Source organism: Lycorma delicatula, chromosome 3 (genome assembly GCF_047948215.1).
Source record: "Lycorma delicatula isolate Av1 chromosome 3, ASM4794821v1, whole genome shotgun sequence".
NCBI classification, from domain to species: Eukaryota; Metazoa; Arthropoda; class Insecta; order Hemiptera; family Fulgoridae; genus Lycorma; species Lycorma delicatula.
This window is the reverse complement of record NC_134457.1, coordinates 135,787,169-135,813,236: the sequence shown is the minus strand read 5'-3', so window position 1 is coordinate 135,813,236 and position 26,068 is coordinate 135,787,169.

The following is a 26,068-nucleotide window of genomic DNA, read 5'->3' as shown; positions in this document are numbered from 1 at the left end:
TAATTTACATTTATAAACTACTTTACCTAAATATACATTATACATCTTTTTTTCCAGTTTATCCTCCCAGAATCACCGTCAGGTATTACTTCAGAGGATGAATGAGAATGATATGTATGAGTGTAAGTGATGTAAGTGAAGTGTAGTCTTGTACAGTCTCAGGTCGACCATTTCTGAGATGCGTGGTTGATTGAAACCCAACCACCAAAGAACACCGGTATCCACGATCTAGTATTCAAATACGTGTAACTGCCTTTATAAAATTACAAAATTTAATTGGATTCAAGCTGGCTTCCGTGGGGAAAGTGGTTGCATCTCGGCCTTTCATCTGTGGGTCCCGGGGTCGAATACCGGTCAGGCATGACATTTTCACTCGCTAAAAAATTGTTATTCATCTCATCCTCTGAAGCAATACCTAACGGTGGTCCCAGAGGTTAAAAAAATATATATATAAATATAAATTAATATATATAAATTAAAAATTAAGATTAAATACTTCAGTTACAAAATAAATGATAAAAGAAACGAATAAAGTAATCCAGTGATGAGAGAATTTAGCTGGATTCTTTGTAATCTAGTTGGGTACTTAAGAATATTTAGTCCACCACTTAAGAATAAGCGAGAGTTTACCTAAAAGAAGTCATATCCAGACCTCACGTGTATATTTGAAGAAAGATCAATTTATATATAAATAAATGAAATACAATTTTACCAACGATTCGTCCGCAGTCTCTATTCTAGTACTTTCAGACATTCGACCATCCTCAGGAAAAGAATATCTTTTCCTGCAAACGAATTGTTGGTAAGATTGTACTTCATTTATTTATATATAAATAGTATTATATACCAACTGTGACATGTTTAAGAAACTTAACATAGATCAATTTGTTGCAGATTAGGTTTGAACTGTGAACGCAAATTCATAAACATAATAGATAACATAATATATTAGTCGGAATAAAGATTCCCGAATGTTTCGAAGAATTTTGGGCAGGATGATATTCATTATTTAGAGAAAACTTGAAGAAGATTCTTTTAAGTAAATAAATACATTTTCGTTTCACGATTCCTTTGTTGTTAGTTCTTCTTCTCATTACACATCTTAACATCTCTTTTTATTTTATTTGATAAGTTTTCCCTGGCTTTACCTACATAGCCACAAGATTCATGATAGGAATGTACAGACTGTTAGAGTTTGTGGTATTTAATGTTTGTATAATTTAGTGGGAGCAGTTCTACAGATTGATCTGTCTTGGGATACCTTTCCTGTCGGGTGGATATACAGAAATTCCAGCTTGGGGCTGAAATCCTTTCAAGTACAGTTTTATTCTTAATCTCGCTGATAAATATATACACCAACACAACACAAATTCAACTCTTAAAAAAATAAAAATAAAATTTAACATGCACCCTCATCAAATAATGTAAAAATGTTATTTTCAATCACTTAAACGCAATATAAAACAGATGCTATAGATGATTAAGGGCTACACATAAATCACGGGTTTATTTTTGCACTATTTTTTTGTTTGCTAGAGAATTCAATATACTTTTAAACAAAACAAAAAAAAATAAATAAATAATTACAGTTACTTCATTTGAAATTAAGTATTCTGGTTTTCTTCTAACATCAATTTTTAAGTCTTCTTAATAATACTGTAATTCCACACATACTTTACTAAAACCATGAAAACCGTACATCGATGAAGGAAAATAGAAGCACAAAATAACCGCCCGCTCAACATAATTGATCTCCAACAGGTTTATAATACACATGATAATTTAAAAAAATATATTTTATTTAAATCAGTTAAAAACATCTGTGAAGATCGGTATTGTAGAAGTTACTTTTACACTTAAGCTCACAAAGCTTAACTTCTTCCCATTACTAAAGTTGAGAAATACCTCTACTCTTACTAACTCTGCTTGATTTTTATTTAATTATTGTTACGTTTTAACAAAATTAATTAAAAAAAATTGAGATTGACTGGTTTACTTTGAACAATTCATTAAATTTGTTATTATATATAATAATAAATATAACATTTTTTATTATATAGGAAATACGTTAATTTTTCTAATTGATTACTCCATATTCAGTAAATAAATAATTTTGACTTTAAGATTAGTTGTTAAAAGAGATAGTAGTAAGGATATTGCTTAGTAATATTCTTAGTTAAACGGCTTCAGTCAAACCCATCTTCCTATATTTAATAAAAATTTTCCTCTTTTTTTTTATTTTTGTTCTGAAATATCATTTCTGTAACATGTATATTAATATATTTCTGTAACTATTTCCACCTTAAGTAAGGTCTTTTCTCATTTGTCTTCTAATTAAAAACACTGGATTCTATTCTACATTTTCCCACTGACGACGCTTGACCAACCTATTGTTCTTAATCTTTCACTATTACCTGTGGGAACTAGCAGATATTTTTAGTTAAAATGAACTAGCAAGAAATTTAATTTTTATTTTTGAAGATTGAAATGAAGAGTTAATTTAAATTTAGTTATTGGAAATAAAATTAATCTTTTCTTTGAAATTGGTTCTGAAATAAAAAAAATATATATATATAAAAAAATATATATTTTAAAACTTAATTTTGGAATTGACTAAATATAATTAAAAAACAAATTTCCAATTTTCGTAAATAAGGTAAATGCCAGTTTGAAAAACATACTTTAAGCATACTAATATTATCTGGACCTTTACTTACATTACGCGAGAGCATCCAAAAAAAAAAAATGAATATTAATGGAAATCCACATTGTGGTCGTTAATATTATTACTTTTAGATCTTGTATTACAAAAATTAAGCACACATTTTCAGTATTATTCTAATCGTTTCAGTTTTAAGAAAATTAAATTTAGTGAATCAAACACAGTGGATTAATCAACCAATTAAATGTAATGAAACTTAGCTAAGAATTATTCCTATAAAATATATTATCATCAAATTTACTGTTCATTAAAATTTGGTCCACTTATTTAATCGTTATGTATAATGATACAAAAAGGTATATATTATTATTGAACACAAAAAAGTGTCATTTCAACTGCGTTTTTTAATAATCGTTAAAAGTATTAGTACTCATATAAATTCTATTGTAATATAATATAAATAGTAATTGATCAAAATTGGAAAAATTAATTTTGAAAGTAAATTCTGTTAAAATAAATCGGTGATGATATATTGAAGACCACCAATCGGATATCCGGCTTGGGTTGGGTATTTTTAATTTTTGTAACTATTTAATTTGATTTGTTACACATTAACATATGCTCATTTAAGATTCAATTGTAGAGTAACGTATATACAGTTGAACAATGAAGGCGTAGATTACGTAATAAGTATGTTACAAATAATCTACACTATATTATTCGAATAACTTACTTTTCCGTTATGAAAATAATGCATATTATTTTGTCTACGGTGCCTACACTCCTTTATATAACGATATAAAATAGTTTTGGTGAAGCCTCCTCCTCAGAATTAATATTGTGGCTCGTTAAAGTTTGTTATAAAATAATTAAAAATAAACTCCCTTTCAAAATTCCCATCATTAATTTAATTTTTCCTCTGCGATAGCTCACCATCAAAAATGTCAAACGTGACAGGAAGAGTAAAAAAAGAATAGTTCATTGCTTTCCAAACAAGTAATGAAATACAAATATTTAACCTTCAAATCTCTTATCGTTATTTTTCATTAAAGCGCTTGTAACCCTGTACTTGGTAATATTTACATCAAACCTGAAGTAAATCTAGAATTTTCTTAATTTTATTTTTTATCACAGGTAGAACATTTTTTTCTACTTTTACAAAAAATGTTGTTCAGAGCACAACTAACGATTTTACAAAAATAAAATATATTTTTTATATCCAGATTTTGAAAAAGTTACAGGGCTAGAATAAACTAACGAAATCGTTTGTAGGAAGCAAGAAATATTAAGCCCTAAAAACTTTTTCAATATCTAAGCATAAATAGGGGAATCAATGTTGAACGTACCACACGGAAAAAGAAGTTATCCTTACTTTATTCTTGACAAGAATAAAAAAAGTAGATATAACAAAATTGTAAAAAAAAGTTCGTCACAAAACTAAAGTGAAAGGTCAAGAAAAACGCTAGTTTACTATATTCGTGAAAATGTAGACTTTATTTACTTTTTAATTTTGTGAAATTTAATAGTATTATATAACTAAGAACAGCTTTCATATTACAAAAAAAAAAAAAAAAATGTATTACTAAAATAAATAAATAAAGGATAATTTAAAAAATCAGAAATAATAGTGGAAAATAAATTATATTTACTCCTACATTCATTACGAAAAAGGAATTTACCGCTACTACTTAGTGAAAATAATTTTTCTTTAGATATTAATGAAGAGTGCATATAAACCTAAGTAAATAATTTATAAATAGATAAGAAGTCTTTAAAAAAAATTGATATTAAACAGCAAAATATAAAATTGGTAATTAAATGAAAGGTTTTAATTTTAAAAGAAGACTCTTAGAAGATTAATTTAAGAGAGCCATAATCTCTTATATTATGTAGTCTTGATATGCTATTTAAAGGAACAAAGTAATAATTAAGCTTGTGAGAATTAATTATCATGAACAAAAAATACCTTGAAGGTAGTATTACTGGTGTATAAAAGTTAATTTTATAGGCAAGTGCGAACAACCAACGTAATTATTAAATACGCAGTATAATAAACAACGAAATATCTCATCACATTTTACTTTTAATGAATACATCTTAAAATCTTGTTTTAAATTACTAAATGGAAAAACCCAGAAACCATAGTTTTTAAAGTATATAAGCAGCAAATAATTACAATACAAAATGGTTTAATTTTACTTTACTGTTATGAAATTTCTCATTTCATGTTGTGCATTGAAGAACACTTCAAAAAATTATTTACGTAACGATATGAAAGCATAATTATCAAAATTTTTAAATATCCAAATTAGAAATCTCATTGATCGGCTCTTATCAATTATTTAAAATGGTCATTAAATGAAAGGTGTGACTCATATAATCCTCCACTTTGTGCTTACTTGTCTGTCTATAAATTATATAAAACGAAGAACATTCTTTTGATGTAAACACATTATAAGTTTGGAAATAATATTCATAGTTATGTTAGATATTTATTACCGCCAAAATTCATAAAAATTTGTATAACAATATATTTCAGCATGTTTTCTAAGGAGATATTGTTGAAATTTAATTACATAAACTAAGATTAGTCTACTCTCAGTTCGTTAATTTTAATATCTCTCAGTTGATTTAATATACCTCTAATTGTATTTATTTACGGCGTAATTTCGTAATCAGGACCTCCCAAAACGTCATATTTCTCTACTGAAATTATTTTTGTCAAAAAAAGTCATTTTTGTCTTTCCCTCTCTCAATCTTTCTTTCTCACTCTTTCTCTCTCTCTCTCTATTATTTATTAATGTTTTTTCTAATTTTTTTATTAAGAAAGAAAGTTTAAAACTCCGCGGTCGCTTTATTCCAACTGAAAATTTTTTATCTAACAGTCAGCAGTAATTCAGTAACCAGTGCTGTCGAATTATTTCAATAAAAATTGTTTGTAGTAATTTTTTCAAACTGAAAAGAAACAGTTAAAATAATACCGATACATACACAATATTTAAACAGGTCTTCCCTTTGTTTGAGTATTTAAAGCTGGTAGTACATTTTACACCCTTAATGTACACTGATATCTAGTCTTGTTTTGAGTGTGTAAAACATTAACAATGTTAGTATTTTTATGAGATGGTTGACAAGTGCCTAATTATTTTACTAAGGAGTTCACTTAGGATTATCTTAGTGAACTCAGTTTATTAAATACTAAGAATAGATAAATATATGAGACTGTATCTATTCATTAAATGTATAACTTAAATGTAATAAGTTATAAAGAGTAATGAGCAATATATAGTTGGAACAGCATGCGAGTATAGAATGCTCCTGAGGCATAATGTTTGGCGAATATTTCTATATATGACGTTTTTGTTATCTAATCAAACAGCTACATTTTATTCCTTTTTTATACGCTATTGTTTATTTATATATATCTGTGTGATCTAGTAGTTTTTGTGTTTCTCTATATATTTATTTTTATTCTATATTTCTTTGAATTGAAATAGGAATATACATATACTCTTTATAAAATAATGATTTCAAAAGGTTATACTACTTATACGTGTGACAGATATTATATGATACCTGCGCTACCAACGTCTTTATTTATGTACGTATCGCACAAAAAACACTGAATTATAAAGTAGAAAAATTACTCTTTTAAAATCAGTGTTTAAGTATACAGTAAATGATACGGTAAACACGTTAAAGTGTTATTTGTAGGGTAAATTATCAGATGAATTTCATTGGACTTGATATGCTGATGCCAAAAATTTTGTATAGCTTGATGAAGGAATCAAAAACCATTTCACATTTCTTAAATCTGGCATGGCATTTATTTATTTCTGAAAGTGGTAAATAAAATCAACACAGAATATTTATAAGATTGTTACTCTGGCATAAACAAAGCACTTAACCGTCATTTTTTGGGTAGTATAGTTTTCGAGAAAAATTAATAAAAAATGTTAATGTGTTTTATTATCTACTCGTACTTAGAATTGGTAGTTATCTTTTCTGCGCCAAAGAAAACTTGGATAAAATAAGTTGCAAGTGACCTGAGGAATCAGCGAATTGACCTCGACCAAGCCAGGATCATCGCTATGAACCGTAAAGCATGGAAAAGTATTGTGATAAAAGTTCGGAATCCAACGGCACCCACAGCAGCGTATTGGTTGTGCGGCCAACCTCCCCCTCCATTCACCAGACAGGGATCAAAAAGAAGAAGAAGAATACTTAGAATAGTCTATATTAACCATCTTACCTTTGTTCCTAAGCCTTTTCCTTGATTTGAAGAATTTTATTAGCACCTACTAAAATGGAAGAGAATAAAGAAAACGAACTAATTTTCATATTTAGACTATTAACCATTTCTAAATTGGACTATTAACCAATTTATAAAGTATTTAATTGAGCACACTGACTTTGGTCATTTCAATTTCTTTACCGTACTATTATACATCACGGTGAGAGAAGAGACATAATCTTTGTGGATAATAAATCGTTGATGCGCTTCCAAAGCGATTTAGTAGATTTCTTATGTGGGGGGTTTTATGTGAAATATACATGAAAAATCAAAATAGTGCCCTTATATCTGAAAAGTGAATATTTCTGAAATACGTCATTTAATCGAGTTTCCAATGCAGAATGACATAAAATTTAGGAACTCATCGCACCAATGTAGGAAAAAATATTTCTTTTCCATGTTTCTTAAAAAATTAGCAACATGGATGCGCAGCATCTCTTTGGTATACACCACGACAGAATTTGGAAATTTAATTCACCGTGGCACTTACTTTTCCAGTTTAATGAGTCACCTTGTTTTCCTGCAAACAGCGGGTACGAGACGGTTACGTTCTCTTCAAATTCTGAATGATTATTCTCTTCAAAAATTTTGCAGGTACATCAAACCAAACATTATCATTCCCAAGAAAGAGTGATAGTAGAACTCACATTCGGGCAAGCCTTTTCCAGTTCTTGAGAATACCATGAAAATATTTTTACTCAAATATCTTAAAATTAATTGTTTATTGTGCAGTATTCCATAACTTAATGACGTTTTCATCGCATGCTAATAGCGTGCATTACCTAGAACTGCATGTGGATCGCCGTCTGACGACGGCGATTCTCCAGATACCAGATTCTTCACGTCAATGGAGAATTCATTCAAGGAGAAAAGGACGAAGCTTAACATAAGTTCAGGTAGATGTGCTGGTTGTTAGGCAGGGGGTCGCAACTATCATTATCTAACAAGCGATTCTGTAATCAGCGATCCTTAAACCGATTTGGACCAACGGGCAATAACTATGGGGCATGACAAGTGAGAGTAATAGCGATCTCATACAGCGATTCCAGAACAAATTATTGAAAAATATAACAGAGGGCCGAGGTTTGCGAAAAACACTAAACACATGATTATGTGGGATTGCAAACTGTTTGAGAGGAGGAAATCTCCTCTCGACCAATGTCTCTGATTTTCTGCTGGATCTCCAGCAGATGTCTGCTGGATGTCCAGCAGACCTTATTAAAGGCCTGCTGGACATCCAAAAAAACGGCTGAGCAATACACCTTCTCTTCTAGGAACTTGCTGTAGGCTTATGTATTGTCACTAAAGGTATCGTGCCGCGATCAAACTAACGGTCTCAATCAAACTAAGGTATCGTGTCTTCTCAATTAAACTAAAGATGAATTTGAAATTGATGTGGTACATAAAGAAGTTTTTCCTCTTAAATACTTAGGGCCAACGCCATTAACGCTATTTGGCTGGCAACCCACGTAGCCATGCAAACCTCTGATTTTGACCGAAGTCCCCAGACACCCAGTGGACAGGATGGGAAGTTAGGTTATTGTGGCTGGGATATTCCTTAGGATTTCTCCAAAGGCCGACCCGCTGTCCGGACAATGAAACAGAGCAGAAGCTATGTTCACAGTAAAGTAAAGCAAAAACTTCTACTCGTAGAATCAAGGAACAGCTTGCCATATGCCTCCAGCTCACGCCTCACCACAACATCGGTTAGCAAAGGAAACATTACAGGCACCTAAGCGCAGCTGAAACCATAGGCGGCAGTACGTCCATGGAAATCTACGTGGATGTCGCTCTTTCCTGCAGACCGCCTGGAAAACTCGTCAAGCATCACCGGCTACAGCCAACAATACATGGCTCACACGTCCCTGTGTCTGTGTCTAGAGGAGGCCAAGCCCTTCCTTCGCAGTCATAGCTTTGCACTGAGTTTAAAACTATCACTAGGTCCCATCGGGACAGGCGATGGTGAGCTTTGCGACAGTTCATCCGTTTCACGATCCTAGTTTTAAGAACCGCTACTTCTAGAGACTGGGCACTCACAAACTACTGTGAGCCTACTGTAGTTACTCATTTTAATTCGCCAGAGGCGAGAAAATCAGGGTACTAACAGCGCCGCAACGAAGGCAATGAATCGGAACTCGTACTGAGGAATCTCGCAGGCCCCCAAAAAGACGGAGACACACCTCTGCCGCCAGAATTGGAACTATGGCTTGAACTTCACTCGGAGCAACCAGAAATTCCCAGGTCACAGCCTGCCCAGCAGTCAATCAGAGATTAGGCAGCCTCAAAGTCGATTAAGAGAGAATAGTTACTCCTGCCATAAAATCGTTACTAAATCTTTCTTCTAAATCGTTACTCCTGGATGATTTAGCTGAGCAATAAGCTTTTAATCTCTTTTAACAGCAATAAGCTGTTACTTATCTCTCTTTTATTTTGCAGCTTAATTGAACATATCTTTGCAATTCGAGTCATGAAGTAGCAGACACTTCGTTTTCTGGAATGTCTTCTTTTCCTTTTTTCCCTTTTCGAGATAAGTGCGTGTGAGAGTATACAAAAGTGCTGGTTTATTCAATCCTTTTAATAGATAATAACTGTAAATTATTTTCATCTCGGTACTCCACTCCCATTACAGTAATTCCAAATGCTTTTTAATAGATTGTGTTTTATTTTAAATTGATTATTTTAAAAATTACTTCTCCCAATCTTTAATAGTTGTCATGTACTCTTTTCTTTATTGCAATTCTCATATATAACTAAGAATCTTTTCAACTATTAAATAAAAACTCTTCTATTCTATTTTTAAAGCGAACCGCATTTACTTCAAGCACCATCATGCGTAAAAAAAAAAACGGTTGATAGTTTGGTTTTTTGTGATACTATAGCATGTTTTGTTTAACAGTTGAATAAATTGTACTTTGTCTGCATATTTCTCAACTGTAACAACTCCACATATTCTGCGTGTTCAGTTTCATTGTCGCTTGAAATTTTTTTTTTCTTCCTGTCATTACTCTGAATAGAACGTTATCATTATGGAACTGTATCGGATTTCATTATTTACGTGGGTGTGATTCTAAGTTCTTCCTTCACTGTTTTTACTAGTACTTACTAAAGTTCAGTAAGTTCTAATCTTGCTAATTCTACAATTTTTTTTCAAAAACGATACCTTGGATTAGTTTCTGCTATAGGTATTTATAGTTATAAATATAATAATAATAATAAGAAATATAATATAATTTATAGTTATTCTAATATATTTGATGCTTTCTGCCTGTAGCAGAGACTACCTTTCATACACTTCATTGATGGTTTCATTAATAGTTAAATCGGGGTGACAAATGTATAATTCGAATTGTTGAAGTTACGAACAGTTATTGCTGATAATTCTTGTAACTTAGATACTAGTTTATGACGTAATTCATATTCGGTGACTGTTGTGAATTGATTTATTGTATGGATCGCAGATTAATTTGTACGAATTCAACTTTCATTCTACTCTCATTTCTAATAATATACATTGTAACCATAAATTTGTTAAACAGTAAAATACAAATACTCGTAAATATATTAAAAAACTTCTCCTAACATCTGAATTGAAATAGGTGCAAATTAGCTGAACAGAAATTAGTTGAATTACTTATATTGTAACAATATAAGTAATTACTGAAATATACTAACGGAAATTTAATTGCACATTGAAGCTTATATTTACATAATAATTTACAACTCGATTAAAATATAAATTGAATTTTGAGTTGAAATTCACGTGAATAAATATTAGTTTAAAATAACGAGAATTTTGAATCGACTGAATCCAAAATAGGAATTTTACTGTGTTGTATTAAATGTAAAGAAAAAGAAAACGACTGTAAAGTTTACACAAATTTAATTGTAGCTGTTTAGAACTTTATATAGTCTTATATAAAAGAAGCAATAATGAAAATTTTATTAAAAAATGAATAAAGAGTATTAAAGGAGCAGTAGAATTTATGTATGTATGCGCTTCTATTGATTGCGCTGAACATAATAATTATATTTAAAAAAAAGCCTTGTACAATAAAATTTATATATACATTTATTTATTTATGTTTTTTAAAGATCAATTAAATATATTCTTATTAAATTTTATTAAATGTTATAGTTCCTGAAACAATTATTCCTGTACGATTCTTATTCAAGTATATTTCAAAAATATTTTAATTTATCGATGAGTAGTTTTGTGTGTAGTCTATTAAGCCTTTAAAATAACAAATCGAAAAACAAATAGAACAGCAACATTTTGTCTTCCACTTTGCGAAAAAAAGTTTACGAACCTTTACGTTTATAAATTATCCTATTAATTTTGATAAAAAGAAAAAATGAAAATGTAGAACTGAAACTCCAATTAATCTCTTATTTCTTCATTTCTAAAAAAATCCCAAACTTAATGCAAACAAAATCTTGTGATTTCTTTTTTGGCTTTTTATTTTTTTTTTTTTACACTATTATATTTGAATGAGATTAAATCTCTGAGATTATAGTAAAATTATAATTTACTTTTATAAAATTTAGGCTGTATTATAAAGAGACAAAAACATTTTACTTTTTTTTTCAAATTGTTCTTTTTGTTTATTATAAATTATATAAGGTTATTTTTATCTATATTATTGTTAGCTCGTACTCGGCTTCACTAGGATTCGCTAACAGAAAAAGTATAATTCTTGAAGTTTCCTTAACGAAACTCAGTTTACTTCAAACCAAAGTAAAAATAAATTTTTTTCAGTAATTTATTAAAACCGAATATTCAATAAAATATACTATGTATACCATTTATTTTTTCAAAATATTTCTAAATAATGAAGTTTTTTCTTAACATTTTTAACATAACATAATGAAATTTAAATAACGCTATTAAATTATCGTCTTATTTATTTTTAATAATCAATTTTGTTTCAGATATTTTCTAATATTAAAGTTTTTTTTTACGTTTAACGTTACAGTAACTTTACAATCTGTTCAGAATTAAAATTGAACAATAATAATAATAAGCAAGTTTGGAATTAACATGAAGAAGCTGAACAGACCCAATGGTTAGTAGCTTAAAAGTTAACAACGAAAAGAAAAAAAATTGAAGAGGACTTCGTAAAACTGGTTTATAAAATCATTTAATTTTATCGATATATCAAATCAAGAATATTGTTTCACATTAATTTTGAAAAATCGCTTACAATGTTATCTAATAAATTAACTGCAATATAATCTGGATGCCGACCCAGACGATTATGATATCGCTGACTGATCAGAGAGATTTCTTGCTCAACGGTTCGTAATTTAAAATCATTATATATAAATTTATTGCTTATATACCAAGGTATGCTTAACATTTTTGTTAATGTTTTTGTCTGATAACGTTCAAGTATGTCAATATTGGAATTGCTTGCTGTACCCCTCAGTTCAAGCCCATAGGTCCAAATTGGTTTTAAGATGAATTTATAAATCAATAATTTATTTTCTACTAACAGCCGAGATCCTATTAGCCAGTACATGTTTTTAAGCTTTAGGTCTAACTGTATTCGTTTAGATTTGATATGTTTTGCCCAAGTAAGGCGCCGGACAAGATGAAAATCTAAATATTTATATTCTTGAGAACTTGGAATTGGAATATTAAAGATAGATGTTTCATTTATCTTTATTTTCCAACTTGTAAGTCAGGTTTGAGAAGCCAGATTTGAGAAGAGTAAGAGAATGATGAATATAATGAGATATGGTAGTTGAATTTTCATGGAGAGCAAGAATTGCAGTATCGTCAGTAAACGTTGCAACGGTTGTATCTGCCGTAACTGGCAAGTGGACAGTAAACAGAATGTATGAAATGTGTTCAAGAACGCTTCCTTGAGGTACATTCCTGATTTAATAGGAACAAATCCATTAAAAATTCTTTATGTTTAACTTGAAAATATCTATATTCTAGGTAAGATTTTAATACTACAAAGAAAACATTCAATAATACCTTTTATAATTTATAGAGCAATCCTACGTACCAAACTTTGTCAAAAGCTTAACTGACATCGGAGAAAACCTTACAATAATATGGCTTGAAGGAATACTGATTTAAAAAACCTTAAAACATTTGCATTTTTATAAAAGCAACAAATTCTTTCTTTGCAATAATGCGAGTGACTCTGGATGGTTCTGGATTCAGAAAAAATAAAAATCTCTAAATATGTTATATAATAAATGTGAGATGCTCCTTTGAATTAACGGTAGAGAATAAATAAATAAAATTTATCGTCGTAAATAAATTGTATCTCTTATTATTTTATTACATTTCATAAAAGTTATTTATTTTCTCTCCATAGATGTTTCTATATTATTATAACAGCAGCTGAATTTAAACCTAAAGTTATTCTCTGCCAAAATAAGAATAATAACAATAACCGAAAAATATTGAAATATATTTTAGGCAAAATTTGTTAAATATTTTATGAAAATTGAATTATTTTTTTCTTAACATTTATTCTTAAATAACATTTAAGGAAAATATTTGTCCGAAATATTTTCTGACTAAGAGAGAGCGCTCTCTTCCTTCCTGCCACCTATTGAGTAATCTAAGTTTGATCAGATCAAAGCCAAATGAACTTGCCAGTTTAATTAAAATTAGATATATAATAATATATATTATGACATTAATAATAATTATTATTATTGTTATATTATATAAAACATATGACGTATGTGAAATACGTTCAACAACTTAAGTTAAAAAAGGTCATATTACTCGCGAGGGGTTGGTGAGCTTGGGTAACACTTATTTTATTTTTAACTTCTTCAATAATATGTTAGAAAGTAGTTATTTTCTTTTGTAAATTTAATTGTTTTATTAATATAATATTTATAAATAATACAGTAGAATTAACAGAAACTTATTTTTAATTTAATAATTGAGGCAGCATCTAGAAACAAAATTCTACTGTATCATCAAGGTAATTCTAGTTGATTAGGTGGTCTGTGTGGGATTGTACTTTTCATTTCAACTCCCTGCGGTTTGTAAAGTTTCAAAAGTTATTAAGCGTGAAAATAATTGACAGACTTTTACCCGGTCAAACGAGTATAATGTTTTATAAACTTTATACGATTTATTCTGCATAAATGAATATTGTTGTAATTGTTTATCCTCTATTATTAAATAAAGAAGGTACCTAGCACGTATGTAAAAGAACATCTTCGTTTTAATTCTATTTGTCGGCTATTCATAATTAATTTACGACTCCAGAAGTCGAATGAGAAAAGACTTTATTATATCCAAATTTAAAAACGTTTCCTCCTTCAGTAAATCTACGTGTCAATGAAACAAATAAGAATTAAACTTAGCGAATTAATTAACTTGTATTTTTTTAATGTAAGATTTTAAACTCAATTTCATTCAAACGTTATTTTTTTGACCAAATCTAACAATAATTACACTCGAGAGAGAAAAAAAAAATAATAGGCGGATTAGTTTTAAGTAACGAAAAATATCGTCTAAACTGAATAATTATTGTATTAAATCAGTTATTATATTATGCTGAGTAATAATGGCAACTACAAACTTGTATTTTAAAGGGCATTAGTACATAATTTTATTATGAATTTCACACAAATTGTTTTAGCTTCAGTTAAAAAAAAAATATAACAAGAAAACATTTTAATGTGAATTTGTGGTCTATTATTATTTCATTAATCATTAAAATAATGGTAACGGCGGGGAAATAAAAAATAAAAAAGTAAGAAATTATAGATATGAATATGCTGTCAGATAATAATTTAACAAGTTAAAACTTGGTAAAAGGACAACGTCCATAATTTAAAAAAAATCGAAGAAAAAAAATTAGTTTGGTACGGACATGTTCAACGGATGAGTGAGAAGAGGTGGCAAACAAAAAGGGTACTAGATTATTTTCCTGTAGCAAGAAGGAAGAGAGGTAGACTCAGAAAGACGCTGTGAGAAGGGTGCAGAGGATAATAGTATAGAGAGGAATGGTGGAGGGTGACTGGATGGATAAGAAAGTATGGAGTTCGAGATGCGAGATGCAGAGAGATCTGTACGAACCCCGCTTTAAGTAGAGCAAGAAAAAGTTGCGAAAATTATTTTAAAGCATAGTTGGAAAAATAACATTTTACAAATCATTTCTGTTAATACTTTATTCTGTGACTTTTTGTTTAAACAGAAAGGTTTACGGTTTACTTTTAATTTATGAAACTAAAGACATATATTTTCAAGTAAATACTTTCATCACTGGGAATCTGTCTAAAACTTAATACGAAAGTGGGGTAAAATTTATGTAACATTTTATTTTTACCAGAAGGTAAACATAACGCTTCTAAAGTAATTTATTAAGTCATAAATTAATTTTCTTTGGTTTTTTATTTTTTAAATATATTATTTTTTTAAACTTCATTTCATTAGAGGTTGAATTTTTTTACTTTTTCATAAGTATCAGTAATATTAATTTTATTTCCTTTTATATATGATTACTTAATAAGGATTTAAATTTTTTTACTTCTTTTATTAAGTAATATTATATTGGAATAAATAGGACTTTTAGGCAACATAATTTTACTTAACATTTTTATAACTTTTTTTAACAATAGATAAAAAATTAATTTCCTTAAAAATATCCTTTACGTTTTGTTAACGATCTATTAGACACTGAACTTCTGATACGATACAATTATTTCTTGATTTTTTTTTATACTATTTGTTATAATTTGCTAATAAATAAATAAATAACTAATAAATTATTTATTCTTATTTTAATTATTACTTATTTTAATTTTTAATTATTTACTCTCGGAGAATTTTAAAATTAAAAAAAAATCTTCATATTAAAAACAAAACAAGATAAAAAGTTTTGTGCAGTTAAAATATGAACGAAATTATTGTTTTTATGTATATATATATTTTTTTTTTTTGCTGCTAGATAACTTTAGGTAATGTCGAAAATTTGTTGTGGGATCACGTTGATTCTAAATAATTTAATTTTTCCAGTGTTTCTGTTCAATACTGAATGAGTTCAAATGTAAAAAAAAAAAAAAAAACAGTTACGCTATTGCCTACGCTACTTACATATTATAATATTTCACCCCAAACTAAGAATTGTTTTGCAATTTATATTGTGTTTACAGTTGACTATGAAAGTTACACTACATTTTTAATTCGAAAGTGCAGAAAATAGTACTTTCTGTAGTCTTTCGCGCCTGACATGTTTGCAACACCTTACTTTCCACCTCACGTTACTACTTTGTTTACTAGTAAAGAACTTAAATCTTAGTTCTTATTTATTCATTATACGCCACCATATTCGCCAGACATGGCCTCGTGTGTCTTTTTTCTATTCTCAGAAATAAAGAGAACCTTAAAGGGCCGTCGTTTTACAAGCATAGATGAGATTAAAAGCGAATAGGTGAAAGAGCTAAACACTATTCCAAAGATCGAGTTCTAGAAGTGTTTCGGGAAATGGAGCGTTGGCATAAGTGTATAATATCTAAAGGAGATTATTTTGAAGAGTAATAAATAAAACTTCTTTCCAAAAAAATATAAATTCTCGTTACTTTTGAAATACCTCGTGCATACATAAAGAGCCAAATATAAGCTTGCACCATCTTTATATGCCGCAGTTAGGCTGAAATAGAATAATTTTTTTTTCTTTATAATACGTGAGAAAAATATAAATTACGCAAATATTAAAAAAAAAAATCACAAAATTATATTATTTGAAATTTTTCGCTTAAATACGTTTGGCTTTATATTTAATAATAAATTTAGAATGTATCAACTGAACGAAATATTAAAAATTTGACGAATATTTTTTCTAAATTAAGTGAATCTTGAAATTACATAACCTTTTAAAAAACACTGATAGTTAAAAATAAATAAAAAATAATTTGAAAGTAAGGAATTAATTTTTTATTTATTTATTTATTTTTTTTTTTTATTAAATAAAACTATAGTTGGATAAGCAAATAAAAAATTTTAAATTGTAGAAATCCAGGATTTTATTCATTTGCATTTATTCTGTTAACATTTTAATTACTACATCTAATCCACTGAATATTTTAACAACAAAAATATTCATTGATATACTTTTTTTGTTTTGTTTAAAAATTAATGTTTTTCCACGTTTTATTGTAAAATATAAAAAAATCTACAGGATATTTTTATAATTAATGTAAACAAATTCGTTCTGATGATGCTAATTATGTGGATGAAAGTGACAAAAATAAAAAAAAAACAAAATTTCTTTATTTGAAAAATTGATTAAAAACAATAAATTGATTAACAAATAAAATTACTTCCATTTGAAATTAAAATATATAATTTGATAAGAAAATAAAATTCTTAAAATTGTCATTCATATATAGATACTAACTAAAAAGAAAGGGAAATATTGGTGCATAACTTTTACTTAACTTTATCATCACGGTTGAATGCAATTTAGGAACTTAAAGAAACTATAAGGAAGTAGACAGACTTAATTTTCCGTTGAATGTCTTCCGTATCTCGTTTTTATTCTTTATGGTGCCATGATGTACGGACATATACATATTTTAAATTTAAATGTATTTATATTACAGTTCAGTATTTTACCATAATTGTAGTCTAACTAACAAAGGAAGACACCCGAATTCGAGCTATAATTTTTTAACAAAATATTATAAGAAAAGATAATATTCATCAATAAAAGCATTCTATTTTACGTTATTCTGTTAAGAATTCGTTTTAATACAAAGAAACACGTAATTTTATTTAAAGAAAAACACAAAAAAAAGTTCCAGTCTTTTTAGTGTATTAAATTTTCGTACACTATAACTGAAAAAAAAAAAAAAAAATAGTAAAATAATTAAATTCACTTATGTGAAGATATATACCGTTTTTAAATCAGAATCATTGTCAGATTTTTTTTAATAATTTTTAATTAAAGGGCCTTTAAAGATAAATCTTATCTTCATTACTTAATTCAGTTACTTACTTGATTACAATTGTTTTCGTTACTTACTTCAATTTATGTCTAGTTATGGTATTGTAATCAAGTTTTACAACAGTAAACAGTTTTATTAAAAAATTTAATATTGTCATTATTTATAAATTTGGAGGTGTTGTTGAAAAATTGTCAAATTTATGTAATTTATTTAAGATACTTCAATCGATCGGTTTTTACGTTGCCTCCGTGTAGAATATTTGTTTAGAAAGTAAGATAAAATTTGTTAAAATGAAAAAAAAAACAAAAAAAAACCGTAATTAATAATCTTATTACTGCAATTTATGAAACATTATTTTACGTAATTATCTAATATGTAAATCTAATCTATTTAATAATATAATTCTGAAGTTATAAATAGTATTGTTTCTTTTCATCAACCTGTCCAAATCAATAAATCAAAAAGAAATAAAAAACAAATAAAAAATAAATAAATATTTTTTGATATTTGTTATAAAATGGTTTACACGATTATTAAAAAAAACCCGATTAATGCATTAAATGGAGACGAATATATTTTTTAAAAGACTATCTTTATCAAAATATTCAATAAAACGATGTGACATTTGATCTACACTAATATTATAAAGAGGAAAGATTTGTTTGTTTGTTTGTATTGAATAGGCTCCGAAACTACTGGACCGATTTGAAAAATTCTTTTTCCATTAGAAGCCGACATTATTCCTGATGAACATAGGCTACTTTTTTCCGCGTTATTTAAGCAAAATATTTTAATTTTTCTATATTTGTAATTCAGTAACTAGCAACTGTCCGTCGTCATCGTGTCTCTCTTGACGCTCGCGTCCCCACCACCGCCTGCCACTGCTCCCTCCCCCGCCCACATCCCGCTCGGCTAGCTAGGCAGCAGCATTTGACCTAAGCGTCACTGTGTGGAGGGAGGGGAGTCAATGTCACAAAATAAAGTGCCGCGCGGCTCATTCGCGCGGTCGGCTTCCTACGCAGCGGTAGTGTGCGATATCGAATATTTTTTCTTGAAAATATTTTGAATCTTTTATAATTTTTTAATCACCACTTCATAGTTAGTTTTTTTATCATTTCAAATGCCCAAAAGATTAAGATCTCAACTTTCTAGAAACAGTTTACAGGCTAGGGCAATAAAAATAATTTCAAGGGTATTTCATTTAAAGATGAAAAAATTCATAAAATTATTCACAAAAGATGAAATATTCGGCAAAGTGAAATGTTACATGGCAAGTGTGCAGTGGCAGAAGCGGGGTTTACCTCACTGTCATTTGCTGTTTTGGCTAGAAAGAAAAATCCAGCCAGACGAAATTGATAGTGTCATAGTTGCGGAACTGCCCAACCAACAAAACGACCCGATATTGTACGATATCGTGACTAAAAATATGGTGCACGGTCCATGCGGAGAGCATAACTTAACAGCACCATGTATGAAAAACGGTATCTGCACAAAAAAGTACCCTCGACGTTTCGTCAATGATACCCAAACCGGAGAGGACGGATATCCAGTTTATCGTCGTCGTGACGCCGAAAATGGAGGCCAGAGCGCTACGCTAAATATCAGAGGAAGTACTTTCTATATAGATAATAGGTGGATTGTCCCTTATTCTCCATTATTGTGTAGGATGTTTAACGCGCACATAAATATCGAGTACTGCCACTCAGTTCAAGCCATCAAATACATTTGTAAATATATCAATAAAGTATCTGACCAAGCTACTTTTAGCGTCAAAAACCCAAACGATGAAGTGGAAAACTATGTAAATGGCCGGTACATAAGTACATCCGAAGCTGTTTGGCGAATTTTAGAATTTCCCATTCACGAGCGACATCCTACAGTCTTGCAGTTAGCCGTCCACTTAGAAAACGGCCAAAGGGTGTATTTTACCGCAGAAACGGCTGAACAAGTGGCCCAAAACCCTGAACGACTGCAACAAATATCTTATTTTTTTAAATGGGTACACCAACCGTGCGAAACCGGGCCGGGCAGCTATATTCAATAAATTAAGTGATTCCGACGCGGACGAAGTCGCGGGTTTCAGCTATGTATCATATAGTCGTTAATTTTTGCGAATCAATTTTCACAATGAAGTACTATTTGTAACGAGTGAATAAATCCCACGCGGACGAAGTCGCGGGCCACGGCTAGTATTAGTATAAAATAGCAACAACTTTTGCTACGCTTCAACAGATTGGAGACAAGTTTCGAAAATCCTGTTAAAAATATATTGGTAGTGGAAATAAAATTCAACTCTCGGTTAAAAATTACAAAGCTTAAAATCATGTGTCTTTTTATTAGTCATGCAGTTATAAAACACGATGGAACAAACTTATGTATTTGCAATAAAGGTAGGTTTTTGCTAAATATAAAACTATCCATAATTACTGTAAACTAAAAAGAAATTTTTATGTTCTTCAAAATAGCAGAAAAAGTAACACATGTGTGTTAAATAAAGTTCTGGCAACCAAAATTCAACAATCTACGGTTTATTATAATGTTTTTGGAAAGACTGATTATTTCAATATTGTTAATCATTAAAATATTAGATTTAGTAATTTTCGATGAGATTAGTATTTTTTATATTCAAGAATTTTGCGATCCGCGTTTCGATTTTCACTGCTTTTATCGGTAAATTCATGTAAAAATACTGTGTAATTTTCATCTATCTATTATTAAGATCAAAATGTCAATTGGATGTGAAAATTTTTGTCTCATCTTCTTTACTACAAATTCAAACTAGATTGAATTTATTTTTTATTTTTTTGCATTTTCAAGTGTGAATTGAGTGCAATACATACGAAAACAACTTTCTTTTTTTTTAATTTGGTAGTAGAATAACTATATTTTTGTAAAAATTTCTAGAATCAGGTTTAAAACTTAAACTCTTAATAATAACTTCATGTTCAATTTTCCTGCCATACATTTCCCAACAATACGTACTTATAATTGTTTTACATTTATTTAAATATATATATATTGTAATAAATTCTTATCAAAGCTAAAGATTTCATACAATTTTATAAAAAAGTCATATGAGGATTTGAGTCTTTAACAGTTATAAAGTAAAAAGTACAATGAAGTATTGCGTTCCCAGCAATCTCGTTTTAAAAATCGATATAAGGATGCGCAAATACAGAGAAGGAACACACACACAAACACAAACGAACGCACGTACGTACATACATACACCCACAAAATTTGAGAAATCGCGCACTCTAATGTAAAGCTGAAATAGTTTTTTTTTTTACCTTCTCCGTGCCGGATCCTACAGTTAAGTATTACTCAACCCAGGGGAGTGTCCTTTACTCTAAAAAGCTAAAATAGTTTAGTGACGGTTTTATATAATAATGCGTTAACGGTCTAGACCTAAAGTCTACAGTTATCAATTTTCATTTATCAACATTTATCTGTATTAATTGCCGAAGGAATCTTCTACACATTTAGTCGTAATTTCTGATTTGAAAGATATTAAAAAATATATTTTTTATTAATAATGAAACTGTCTTATTAAAAACATTTAAATATGTTTTATCAGAGAATTATAGCGTTCAGGCAATACAAATTAAAGTAATATAGAAATAAAATCAATGTAATAAAATAGGTTGTTGACTTTATTGACAATTCAATTCATTTGTTGATCGATACATTTATAAACAGATTTGTGGTATAGCTAATTGTAAAATGGAATACATTCTAATAACACTTCCTCTAAATCCTACATTAAGATATAAAATTCTCACAAAGCAAAAATTTCAACTTGAATAAAGATATATTTCCAGTAAAATTGGACTAATGAGTTTACATTAGTCATGATTTAAAACGTGACGGAGCTCATTTAGTATGACTTTAATATAACTGGAAGGAAAGAAAAGAAGCTACTTACGAGTTTTCAGCAAAAAGTGTAGATTCACATTTCTTTAAAATATTATTTAATTCCATTAATTTTCCTCTGCTCTTGGCATAGAAAATTTAAAATGTCATTTATTTGTCAGGAATACGGAAAAACATTATTAAAATCAATTATTTTTTTAAAAATTAATTTTTTATTAAATACAATTATTTATTTGCGCACTTAGATGTTTAACGATAAAAAATCTATCTCTATTACATTAATAATTAATGAATTTTCAGTTCATATGTTAAAAATTATTCTATAATAAAATATACCACAATTCAACAGTTTTTGTGTTAATCCCTGAATATGAGAGTAATAAAATAAATTAATATGATAATATTATTGATTAATATGAAAAAAGAAAACTAAATTCATTAAATAACTTAATTTATTAAATAGTTAAGTTTTGCCGTTAGTTGAAAATATACAAATGTTATTGTTGTCTTTCTTCATTCATTCCATATTTCAGGGAATCAAACTCATCAAAGGTTCATGAGAACAACTTTTTTTTGAAAATCGTCATAGAGTAAATAAATACTAATTTAAACAAATTTATTTTACGTAAACATAAGCAAAATAATATTTTTTTGATTCAAAAAAGGTACTTCCATTATGAAAACTTTGGTATCAAGATTTACTTAAATTGGTTTAAGCGTTTTCAAAAGCCGGCCTCCGTGGCGCGACTAATAGCGTCTCGGTCTTTCATCCGGAAGTCCCGGGTTTGAATCCCGGTCAGGCATGGCATTTTCACATACGATACAAATTCAATTCATCTCATCCTCTGAAGCAATACCTAACGGTGGTCCCGGAGGTAAAAAAGCAAAAAAAAAAGAAAAGAGGATTATTTTTCCTATTGAATCAGACGAAACAAATCAAATTTTAAAAGCAGAGTAACGTATGAAATCAGTGAAATAAATAACCAAAAAGGGAATAAGAAAGTGCATCTACAGGTTTTAACGAGGTACAGCACAACTAAAATATATTAATTTTTATACGTAATGCTAATGAAAGGTACATTTTTTGTCTGAAATTTTAGGTGACTTAATAAAATCAGGTTGATTATAGGATGACAAGGATTATAGATTAAATCAAATATAAAGAGATTTGATTCAGAATACGTATTATCAGTATATGGTTCTCAGATTAAGGGTGGGTACTATAAGTATCATGTCTAGTTCAGTTACGAGTAGCAAAAAGTATGCTCTCTTAGGACTGACAAATGCGATACATGATAGGTTCTATTTATAAACATTACTTATGTCGTACTGTCAATAGGAATCACCCTAAAAAGTAACATTTTTTACTTGTACTGCAAAGTACTTGCCAGCAATTAATTGACAGGTAAAGACACAAAAGAGACATAAAATAAGTTTATAAAAAAATATTTTGGTCTATTTTTTCATTGAAAAGTGTTTAATACATTCTTAAGTTACAACATAAAACCTTTTGACATTTAAATTTATACTTGAATGTAGGTAACATAAACGCAGTATTACAACATAATTAGATATATATATTTTTTCTATTTAAAAAAAAATCTTTATTTCATAAAACATTTCATACAGATAATCTTATTCAATTTAGCTTTTTAAAACTTTGCTAATACGTTAGTACTCATCACTGATGCATAAAAATCCGACATATTTATTATTACGAATTTTTTAATTATTTTAATAAAACAAATAAAGTGAAGTGACTTTCGTACTAATAACGATAAAATATATTAAATAATCTTGTTAATTAATTTAATGGATTTAAAACACTAAAACAGTATGAATTCAAATGTGAACACTAATGATTTTTTTTTTGTTTATGAATGTGACAGGGTGTAAACTGAAGTGAAAATGCAATATTTTCTAAACGAAATTACATGAGTCACGTTGCGGAAGAATAGGTCGGGAATTTAGGTTGAGTATCTCTTAAATATTTTGTGAAAAACTTATGTCATAACAGCGCTTGTCTCTCAGTTTTCAACAGAATGAGCAAGAATAAAAAAATAAAATAAAAAGTAAAAATAATAAGAATAAATTGTTTTACCTAAGTTGTTTCAAGAATGTCATCCCCCCCCCACACACACACAAAAAGTAACTTTGTACTGCACAAAGTTATTTATAAAAATGAAATTTAAATGTTTGCTTCTTCTTAAAGGCTTAACTAACATTTGGTTGTTAAACTATACTGACTTAATATAATAAAAGGTTGTAAAAATAAATGTAGCAAAATGAAACAAACTTATTAGGAAATCGATTTCTGCGAGATCAAAGTAGCACAGTTAAGAAAGCTGAGTGGTATCGTGGATTATTATATTGTGAAGTGAGTACAGGTAGAGAAGATGAATAAAGATAAAGTATTTCTTATTTATTTTTATTTTTTCTTAATTTTCGCATTCACCAAGCGAATCGAATTTTATTTTTTAATTGGTGATAATCATAATACTCTTTTTAATATATTAAATTTCTATTTACAGATTACAATAGCCTTAAATAAAGTGAATTTGATACAGGAAGTCAGATCGATATTCTCATAGGAAAAACAAGTTGTTATTAAGCGCGTAACTCAACTAAAAATAGGTTAAGGTTCTTTTGTGGACGATGAAAATTACCTCTAACCTCTAAATTTATAGTATAGAAATACCATCGCCTCTACCTATTTCACCTTACATTGATCAACTTTACGACTCTACGAACCCTTTAATTCGAAACAAAAACAAAACATTCAATATACAAGGATTTACCTTTACAATTATTTCACAAATAAAAAGCCTATCATGACAGTTTAAATTACAAAACATCTATGAAATTTGCTAAGATGTAGACAAAAAAAAATAGAGCTACTTGTAACATACACGTTATCCATTCATTTTCCCGTAAAATACATCCTGATATGTTTCCGAATTAATAATTTCCAGGAAATTTGATGAAAGGCGGTCTTAAATAAAGTATTATTCTTTGATATCTACTTTATGAAGATATTAGGGTTTAAAATGTTGTAACTGATCGATGTATTAGAAAATATAATCATTGTTAGTTTCCGTTAGGAAACAAATATTAAAAACAATGTACATAATACCTCTGATTAGATTTGTAAAATTTATATTTAAAATCATATTAAAATATTAACTTATTTATGTATTAAAAAAATTATTCATTAATGAATTTGGTTTATGATATTTTCAGTAATGCATTATAAAAGATTTTTTTTATGTAATTAAAACTTATAATCTAATTCTGTGTGTTTAATTTTGAATCAGTACACACCAGCTGATGTGTAGCAGTGCGGACATGTTTTTATTCGGGTTCTCGATAAGTCTTCGTTTTTGTGTATTTTGGTTTTCGTGTGATCTTTTGTTATGTATATTTTATTTTATTTTGTGATCTTTTCATGTTATGTGCTCTTATTCGTTTATTCTTAGATTATTAAGTGTTCCATCATTATTACTATCATCAACATTAGGACTACCACAAACATGAGAATCATTGCCACTTGAGCCAGTTACCCGCACATCTCCTCTTTTGGCAAGCGAAGTATTGATATTGACTGCAGTATTAGTATGATTGCCATTAGTTGTAAAACCGAAAGATAGAGCCGGTTGGAATGGAAAAACCTTAGCTTTATATTGCTAATAAATCTTACATTCTTTATAACTCGCCGATGTTGGTCGCCGCAGTTAACGCAGGAAGTCGGGACCTGTGGTGCCTTAGAACAATTCATAGTTGCATGATCTACACCACAACGGTGCATTTTACACAACGGTGTGGGCGATTACATTGATTCTTGGTAAGATTCAGAAGAAAAGGAAAACTAATTACTTCCTACGTTCTTCACAATATACGAGCAAAAAGGTTTTTCCTTGAATTGGATTTGTTACCAGAGGGAACTGCAACCATTAATTTCGATCTGATACGAAATAAACTTTTGCCAAAGACAAACATTGACCAACCTTTCTATGCTCGCCATTTGTGGTATTACACCTTTGGTGTAGTTATTCATTCCATGATAAAAAAAACTGTAATGAAAGACAGGACGGTTTTTATCGCTGGTTAGACTCTGAGTACAAAAGAGGTTATAGCGAGATAATATATATTGAATAACTTTCTGAACAACGTTCTTAATAAGCAACATTTAAACAACGTAAGAAATATTAGATTTTTTTCAGATTCGTATGTCAGGGAGAACAAGAAATATTCTGTCCTTGATGCTATTACACGATTCTTCCTACAAAAAAATCTACAGTTTGAGTCGT